Source organism: Bremia lactucae, linkage group LG14, assembly GCF_004359215.1.
Source record: "Bremia lactucae strain SF5 linkage group LG14, whole genome shotgun sequence".
NCBI classification, from domain to species: domain Eukaryota; phylum Oomycota; class Peronosporomycetes; order Peronosporales; family Peronosporaceae; genus Bremia; species Bremia lactucae.
The window spans coordinates 359,530-369,235 of NC_090623.1; positions in this window are offsets into that span (position 1 = coordinate 359,530).

A 9,706-nucleotide genomic window follows, 5' to 3' on the forward strand; every position below is an offset into this window, starting at 1 on the left:
TCTATGATTTGTTGAGTACTTGCGTCGATAATTTTCGCTAAAGCATCATGCAATAAGGCGCTAGTATTTGATTTTATGTCGCTTAGCAGCTGTATGTTAGATCAAAGGTTGTGAACAAATAGTATTGCCAACAGCGAAGTGCTCAAAAACTCTGCATCCGCCATATGTGTGCCAACTTTTTCAAAAAATTGGTCTCAGGCAGCAAGAAAGTGTTGAAGGTCTACAGACATAAACGGAATGCCAGAATCTGGAGGAAACACTTCATTTTAATGATATTCATTGGCCGTTTGCATTATTCCCAGAACTTTTGCAAGACAACTCAGAACATGAATGTTGCTGGCCAGACTTTTAGTCGCATACCTTTCGTTCAGCACACAAGTGGAGACGCTCAACGCTTACCATTGTTTTTTCTCTTCATCATCGTCTTTTGATGATTCATACAAGTCATTGTTTTAGAAAATCGAAACAATGTTTCATTTTATTTCTCGCGGCAAACAGTGACTTCATTTCGTTACTTGTCTCCTGAATGATTGGAAAGCTAGTTTAGCCTACGAATTTTTTTACCAAACGAGTAAGATTCTCATGCGTTGAGTCATTGCCACATTTTCAGTCGTCTCCTCCAGCTCTATACAAAACTAAACGTCTCGTGAATCATGAAGAACGAACCGCGTGAGAATTTCTGCATCCACCATTCGCAAGATGGGGTCGCTTTCCGAACTTCTGTAAAATCAATCTAGAAAGGTTGTTCGCTATGAAGAATCATGTTTGCCACACGAGGATATCAAGAAGATATATTGGTACCGATTTCAGTCTACTTCGCTTTCTGGACTTTGGGAACGACAGTCGCAAGGCTCTTGATAAACCAAAAGTAGTATCCATCATAGAGAGAAATAGCAATTCCTGATGCCTCGGGGTAAATATTCTGCATATATCGAAACGATCGACCAAATGTTGCAGGAGTTAGGAAGAGCTTGCTTTCATATAGAATACACAGTCAAACAAATCTTCCTCTGTTACGCCAAATCGAAACGTGTGATTCCTGTAGCGAAGCTACCTCGCTCCTAAAGTCAGGAAGACTTTCAGACTCAGAGAGTCACTTAGTTCTATTGAACGATTAACAACTCACGGAGTCGTACAAGCTATTAAAGGAATTCAAGTTCAAGGGAGTCAGAGGTTCGTAGAACCAAGTGGCAAGTAGTGCCGAATATGGTTATACGTTAGAAAGGCTTCTATCTCTTACATATCAATACGCAAGCCTTAAGAGGGAACTGCACTTTATTTAATTATTTGAATCTAAAAACCCTACCCTAGCTAGTAAAAAATAAATTTTGGCCGCCAGATTTATATCTGGCGGCGACCACATTTGTTACCGATATAAAATGGGATTTAAGTAACTAACTATTTAAAAATTAGATAAAAGGGTATTTAACCCATAAAGTAAATGTACCACAGCAACGGTTCTCCAACCGATGTGTGCCCCATTACACCCTCCCCCATCAGACTGTTGACACCGAGTGACAACATTCGCTTCATTTCCTCTTTGAGAATGGAACCTAAACAGCTAACCATTTGATTGTGTTATTCGTTCCTTTGTGGTAATGACAATCAAGCGTGAGTCACAGACTCTGAGCACCTTCCTCGACGATGAGGGAATGGTGGACTTCGAAAGTCACTCTCAATCGGAGAAAGAGGAAAAAGAGCGGCGTTTGCTCACGCCTACTTCTCCGGATTAACGTCGGCGAGCCCCGAATCCGTTCCCAGAACGTGGTGCCGCTGATGTCTTAACTGCATCGAGCAGGACACGGGACCCTGAGTCCAACATCATTACGAATCCGCTCGATAAAGAGCAAGAGCAGATAATCCTCATAGAGGAAAGAGCTCGTCGTCGAGCTGCCGAGATAGCGAAAGTAAGGCTCATAGTGAATATAGATCCACTCCGCTTAGTACGGACGAGCGTCTCAAAGAGATAGCGGGTCATAGCTTGGCCATCTGAATCTCTGGTGACCCGGCAAGGACGCCGGAGGAGATCGCTACCCGCGACGCTCTTCATGAGCAATACCTTACGCCGAAGGAAATGACGCGGAGCCAGGATATGACGCGTTTACGTGATCAAGCCCGTGGGGCTTCGGTGACCTCCATGAGGAAAATTCCGATCGTTTTGTTTTCGAACGAAACAAGGAGTGAAAACGAAGTCTCATTTGAGAACTGGGTTCACCGGGCCCGCAAACTCCGTAATATCTGGAATATCAGAAGGTCTGCGGATAGAGGTGATGTTCATTTGGAACGGAAGCTACGCTTCGACTTCGCTAGCTTAATGTCAAAGGCCAGTTACGTTCGGTGTAAATGCCACAAAACGAAGAAAGGCCTAGCCGATATTTCAGTGCTTCGTTTGACCGTACAACCAAGAATCGAAGCCGCACTGAGGCTTTAGATCCACCCAATCTCACGTTAAGTGGTGGGAAGCGTCGTTTGACGCGAGTTGACCCTGAGCTTGGCGCTCAAAAACGTCAACGGCTTACGGGCAATCTTGCCGAAGAGGTACCTCGAACTCCCAAGAGTTTTCAGAAGAGGGGTACCCTAGCCACTTCACCAGATACTGGTATTGACCCTCACGACGACGTCGCTCTAAAAGTTTCCCCACATGAAACTGAAGGTCCCCCACGCATCAAGCAGCGCGGGAGGGGGCCGAATCTCGGCGGAAGCATTTGATGCTCTACGGCACTAGGTTCAACTTCTTCGTGAGGTCTTGCTTGGGTTGAGAGCTCTTTTGAGGCGGTTCGGGACCGTCTTTCGACGCTGGAGTGGCAGCAGCCTCGTTTAGAGGGCCAGTTGGATATCCTGGTGAGGATGCAACAAACTGCGGCACGACCGCCTGTCTCGGCGAAAGCGCCTTTAAGTCCACGTGGGAAGGGTCCCGATATGGCTTAAGCAAGCCAACGTAAAACACTTTGTACGCAGCTTGCTGGGAAGGTTTAGCGTATAAGCTAGGCCCTTCTTGGCCACGACCGTAAATGGTCCAATAAAGCGCGGGCGCACTTTGGTCTTGAAGACCGCGGAAACTAAGTTGGTTGGTAGGTTTTAGCGTTTAGTAAAACTCGGTCTCCGACCATTCAAGAACTAATACAGCTTCTGCCTTTGGCATCTGCTTGTTCTTTTATTTGTCGTGGCTATCAGCCATCGTATCTCTTACATGTCTTAAGACACTAAAACGCGTCGCGAGAAACTCGTTTACTTGTTCCCGAACGGTAACAGGGCTGATATCAGCAAGCCTATCGGCCAATTCTCCCCCACCAAGCCCTGAACCACGCAGTGGTATCGTTATTGGAACGCGCGGGTGGGTAAGACCGTTTACATAGAACGGAGTATAGCCTGCAGAGGCATGAACAGCGTTATTTAATACAAACTCCACTACTGGGAGCATTGAGCTCCAGCGCTTTGGTGTCTGAGCACACACGCTGCGTAAAACGTCTTCAATGACGCGATTTACATGTTCAGTTTGACCATCGGTCTGCCGATGGTCCGCAGTGAGCATATCCAATCTGGTGCCAAGCTCGGAAAATTGATTTCCAGAATTTATCCGTAAAACGGGGATCCCGATCAGAGACAATTGCCACGGGCAAACCATGTTGTCGAAACACGCGATCGATGAACAGCTTTGCTGTACCCTCTCCATCAATGGAATCCAGCACGGCCGCTAAGTGAGCCATTTTGCTCAAACGGTCAACAAAGACTACTATACCGGAGTTACCGGCTGAATATTTCGGTAGCCCAAAACCAAAATCCATACTAATGGACTCCCAGCATCCTATGGATGGGTAAACTCGCCAGTGGCGCAGCAGCATGTGCCGAGGGTTTAACCCGTTGGCACGTTTCCCATTTGCGAACATATGTGCTGACCCATTTATAAAGTTCGGGCCACCAATAATTCTGGCTTATAGAGCCGTAGGTTTTTTCTCTACCGAGATGACCAACAAGGACAGTATCGTGTGCCTCCTAGAGGATCCGGTACTTCAAATCCTCATCATGAGGAACAACGACACGCTAAGGGTCCGCGATATCTGTGCAATAAAGCAACAGGTTGTAATCGATAGAAAATCGATGTAACCTTGCACACAAACGTGCCACAATTTAATACCCGAATGTCAGTTCTTTAAAGCTCGCAGCAGAGCTACACACTGTTCATCCTTGGCGTAAGCCGAACTGATTAATTAAGGAATAGGAGACGAGATAGTCGTTAAATGAGAAAGCTCATAATCCGGCCTGCTTTATAACGCATCGGTCAAAGCATTTTGCTTGCCGGGTTTATACTTCACCTCGAAGTTGCATTCCACACAAAAGGATAGCCATCGAGCCATTCTCTGTGAGAGATGAGCGACCTAGTCGCCGTGGGTAATGACGCGTGATATGTATAAATCACAAACGGCTTTGAGCCGAGCAGATGAACTCTGAATTCGACGAGAGCATACTTCATAGCAAGTAACTCTTTGCCACGAACTGGGTAGTTCTTCTCCGCAGCTTTAAGCTGTCTAGACTTGAACGCAATAACACGTTCATGCCCCTAAACAGCTGTTCGTAACAGAGCACTGCCAATGGCAAAATCTGTTGCGTCACAGACGACACTGAAAGGCCGATTTGGGTTTGGCAGTGCCAGAATCGAAGCATGGATAAGACTATCCTTAACTGCTCGAAAAGCAATATTTTCGGTGCTAGTCCAGCACCATTCTGTATCCTTTCTAAAGAGATTAGAGAATGGCCTAGCCATATCAACGTAATTTTCGCTATATTTGTGTAAATAATTGGCGAGACCCAACCACTTACTCAAATCCTTTTGGTTTTTAGGAACCGGCCAACCTACTATGGTTTTACCTCAGCGGAATGAAGCATCCAAAAAAAGGAATTTCGTCTGCGCCAAAAATGCATGTAGATGCATTGGCATACAATTTGTTTGTGCGTATGCACTCGAGCACTGCTTGCAAATGGTCGAAATGGTATTCCATATCCGAACAACCCTGCTCCGTACGACTACGGACATAAATGTCATCGAAATAAGTCTGTGCATACCTCGATGAGGGCGAAACAGTTGCTTCACTAGACGATTAAATGTTGCCGGGGCGTTGGAAAACCCTTGTGGCATAACCAGCCACTCCCATAACATGCCGCTTGGGGTGGTAACCGCTGTAAGCGGGATATCACTAGCTCGCATGAGCAATTGGTAGTAACCATCGACTATGTCCAATGCACTGTACATTGTACATCCCACCATATTTTTGTGAGAAACATCATTTCTAGGAATGGGGGTTTGTGCTGGTATAGTGGCAGCATTAAGCATATTATAAGCATGTGCAATGCGCTATTTGCCATTTGGCTTTTTGACACAAAATGTCGGTGTCGAATGAGGAGATTTGCTCTCTCGTACCATTCCAGCCTCGTGCTTGCCACGGAAGAAATCGTCAATGACGTCACACTGCTCCTTTGGTAAAGGCCATTGTCTTGTAACACATTATTTGATTCGCGGAACTAAGTTAATTTCATGACAAACACCTCTATCCGGAGGTAAAACAGATGGTGGGTTATTACATACCACATCTTGGAATTCCTTAATTAAGGAATAAAAGGGATCCGTAGGATCTTTAAATATCGATGGCCCATTTCGCGCACTAATTGCAGCTTTTGTGTCATCCAGGACAGCTTAGTCTAGAAGTGACGATGAGTTTATCTTAACCATAGGTCGAATGACCACCATTTTAGATAAGTTACCAGCTTTTAAGGCCCGACCGCACTCATCAATAGACATTTCGTCTAGTTCTAAAAGAGCATGTAACGAGGGGATTGCCGCAAGGCTAACTCCCCCCTCAATGTTACCGATTACGCCATTTACAAGCGTATGTACTTGCTCACTCGTATCACTTTGTGAGGGAATACACGCTTTGTGTCCATTCTGTCTTGGAGTGGAGACAATACGCCTATTAGAGGCCGGGACATTCACGTCCCCGGGTTTTCCAGCCTGTATTAGTTCTATACAAGACATGGTGTCTAATTTGACACCCGACAAGGAGTTAGGTAACTCAACTTCCTTATCTAGCGAACGTTCACGTGTCGCTTCACGTGCATTAGGAGAGTTTGACCCAAAATGCCCTGGCGAACCGCCAACAGTGTCATTTTGACACTCAGTATGGTGCCACCTCGGCCGACCACACTCGGTGGACTTAGGCGTGCCACTTCACGTATCTCAGGAATATTGCACCCTTGAGGTTCTGGCGAACCGCCAACAGTGTCACTACTGACACTCAGTCTGATGCCACCTCGGCCGACCATACTTGGTGGACTCAGACGTGCCACTCCACGTATCTCAGGGATATTGCACCCTTAATGATTCGGCCTTAGGCCAACAGTGCTTTCAGCATTTAGCGAATCGTTACTATAACGAGCGTCACTCAACGGAGTACGTGCCGTTCCACTATTTTTGCTGAGTCGGGCTCAGAATAAATATTTTTTACATTAGAGTTTATTAACTCAGACATGCCAATGTCTAGAACACTGACAGACTCATTCAATGATCCGCGCCAATAGCGGTTTTTTTGCCTAGCAAAGGTGAGTTCATGACTCTCCAAAACTTTGCTAGGAACATTGCGCGTGGCGCCTAAGGTCTTAGACCTCCAATCGATCCATGGCTCATGGTGTTCTAACCAGGCCATACCAAGGATGAGATCATATCTCGAATCCAAATCAAGGACGAGACAGCGTTCCATAATGTCAAAGTCCAGAAACTTTATACCTAAGTTCAATGGAACTTTGGGAACAGTGACACGAGTCCCAGTCGCTAAGCGAATAGTGATTGTATCACATATATGCGCTTTAAGCGCCCCAACGTATTGTTTACTTCCTTTAAGGGAAAGGCGTCGAGCATAATTGCAAGACGCTCCTAAGTCAATTAAAATTGACCACGGTTTATCAAATCCCTTTACAGTCGCTGGAGCGACTAGCAAGCCAGGCTTGTACTCTCGCCCCGTGCCATTGAGCACCGAGCTAATTAAGGCTAGGTTCTGTTTATTCGCACCTCCTTGAGGTTCAACCAAGCCTAGGTCTTCCCTAGTAGGGCTCTCGCACCTACTGGGTATCGCCGTTTTCCCGCACCGTACCAGATCTCTGGTATAGGTCGGGGTTGGAACTCTTTCGAGCTTTACGCGAATTTCGAAGAGGGCAGGCAGGGCGTAAATGTTCGTGCTTCCGCACATATAACATCTACGGATGGTCTTACGCTGTTCCACAGCTTATAAAGCCTCTTCTCCTTCCTCAACGAGGCTTAAATTCATAGGTTCCGCTCTATTAGACGGAACCCATGTACTCGAAGAGCTTGTTCGGTAAACAGGCGTGCTAACGCGAGCAGACTTTAAGTCAAACTCGGCGCGTAGCGCTATGGCAACTGCCTCTTCGAACGTAGCCGGATGAAATCGGAAAAATTCCGTCCAGGCAACGCACTCATTGAGACCCCCCCATAAAGATGGTCACTACAATTGCGTCTTGCACCGCGTCTTATTGCATAGATGCAATGAGAGCTCTCAACTCCTGGAAAAGTCCCCTTGGGTTCTTTTACCCTGTCGAGTCGCTGGAAGCCGTGCTCGCAGGCGAAAAGCCTTATCAGGCGGTGCAAACATGCTGGTCATTTGCTATTTCAGCGAATCTTATGAGGGAAAAGCGTCGTTTATGGACGTGCTGCGCGATAGTGCCCACTCCATGGCTCTACCTCCAAGTTTGGAAATGGCCATAGCCACCTTTTGCCGTTCTATTAAGAACAAGACGGAATCAATGGACATTTCCATCTGCTTAATCCAAAAAGGGAAATTTTCTCCCTCGTTTCCCTCAAATGTTTTACATTTACAGTTAGAGGGCGAACTCTCGATTCTGAGTCAGGTACAGAGATGTACCGGCTTGGCATAGATGCCGCTAAATGGGCCTGTACCCGACCGATCAGGGAGGCTTCGTACCTTATGAAGGCTATAAGCCTTGCATGCAGGACCTCTGGTCCCTGGGAGATATTAAATTCCACGTGCTCAAGCCCGAATAAGATTTTGAGCTTGTCCAAAGCGGCACGTTGCGCTTCTGGCATTTCTGGGGCCTCTTCCATTTTCGTGAGAAATAAGTCTTGTAAAGATTCAGGCGTAGATTGACTACTAGTGCTACCAGGTGTAGCGGAGCTACCTCGCACCTAAAGTCAGAGGAAGACTTTCAGACTCAGAGAGTCACTTAGTTCTATTGAACTAATGGGCATAACAACTCAGGGAGTCGTACAAGCTATCAAAGCTTACGGAATCCTAGTTCAAGGGATTCAGGGGTTCGTAGAACCAAGTGGCAACTAGTGTCAAAGAGAATATACCTTAGACAGGCTTCTGTCTCTTACAGATCAATGCGCAAGACTTAGAAAGGCACTTAACGCTTTAAGATCAAAAGGGCAACTGCACTTTATTTAAATATTTAAATCTAAAACCTTACCCTAGCTAATAAAAAGTAGATTTTGGCCGCCAGATTTATATCTGGCGGCGAGCACATTTGTTACCGATATAAAATGGGATTTAAGTAACTAACTATTTAAAAATTAGATAAAGTGTATTTAACCCATAAAGTAAATGTTCCACAACAACGGTTCTCCAACCGATGCATACGTATTGTTCTTTTTGGACTTACCTTTCTGTCAATACGTCCCGGACGTATCAAGGAGGGATCGAGACTGTGCCCCATTACAATTCGTCAGGCGAGCAATGTTATCGTTTGGCTTTTCCTTGGCATGAAACATACCCGGTTGAGAAGCAAATCCATCCGGATTGATATATGTGCTTTTAGACACATTTATTGGCTAAGACAACCTTATATATCGCTTACTATTGATAAACCTCATGTTCCAGTTGGCAAACGCCGTCGACTGTCGAAAATGGAATAATGAAAGCGTCAAGCAAAGCTTTATCAGTAAAGACATCCGCTTGCTATTGTATCGTTTGCGACTGACATCGTGCCTTGCTGCAACATCCTTGATCAATTCGAGCTTTACATGTAACGGGCTAAAGTTGCCCTAATGTTACACAGTCCCCATTAAGTACACTTGGTGTACTTAAGGGGATGGTCAATTACTAAATAATAGTAATTAGACCCAACACTCGGGTGTGGTGCACATTTGTGACCAACCCTTGTGGATGTGATGCACATGGGTGCATTCACATTAGGAGGGATGACGCCCAACGTCATCCGTGATGACGGCTAGCGTCATCCGTTACGCGAGGTATCTAGAAAGATACGCTCGCAATACATATTACATGTTATCTATAGAGATAACATTTTAATTGGTAAAAAAAGGTATTGGTTTTTAATTCTATTAAATATAAATCAGTCTGAAAACTACTTCCTACTTGGTAAGTGCGCACGAGGAGACGGATTACCGCTCCCGTGACGACACTTAACCAGAGTACTTAGTATGTTGGGGAAGGTCGCTTGCGCGCCCACCACAACTACCTCACTGCACGCAAGAGAAGCAGGTTTAACCGCTTCCTCGCTGTGCTAGGGTGTGTGTCTAAGTAGAGCGTGGCCGCATTACGACATGCCCGCCTACATTACAACTCTCCTTATCTCCATTTCACCTAATGTTTCATATGTGTAGGATTTGTCTGGCTGAAAGATAAAATGGATTTTACTTCTCTAACATCGCGTCTCATTTCTC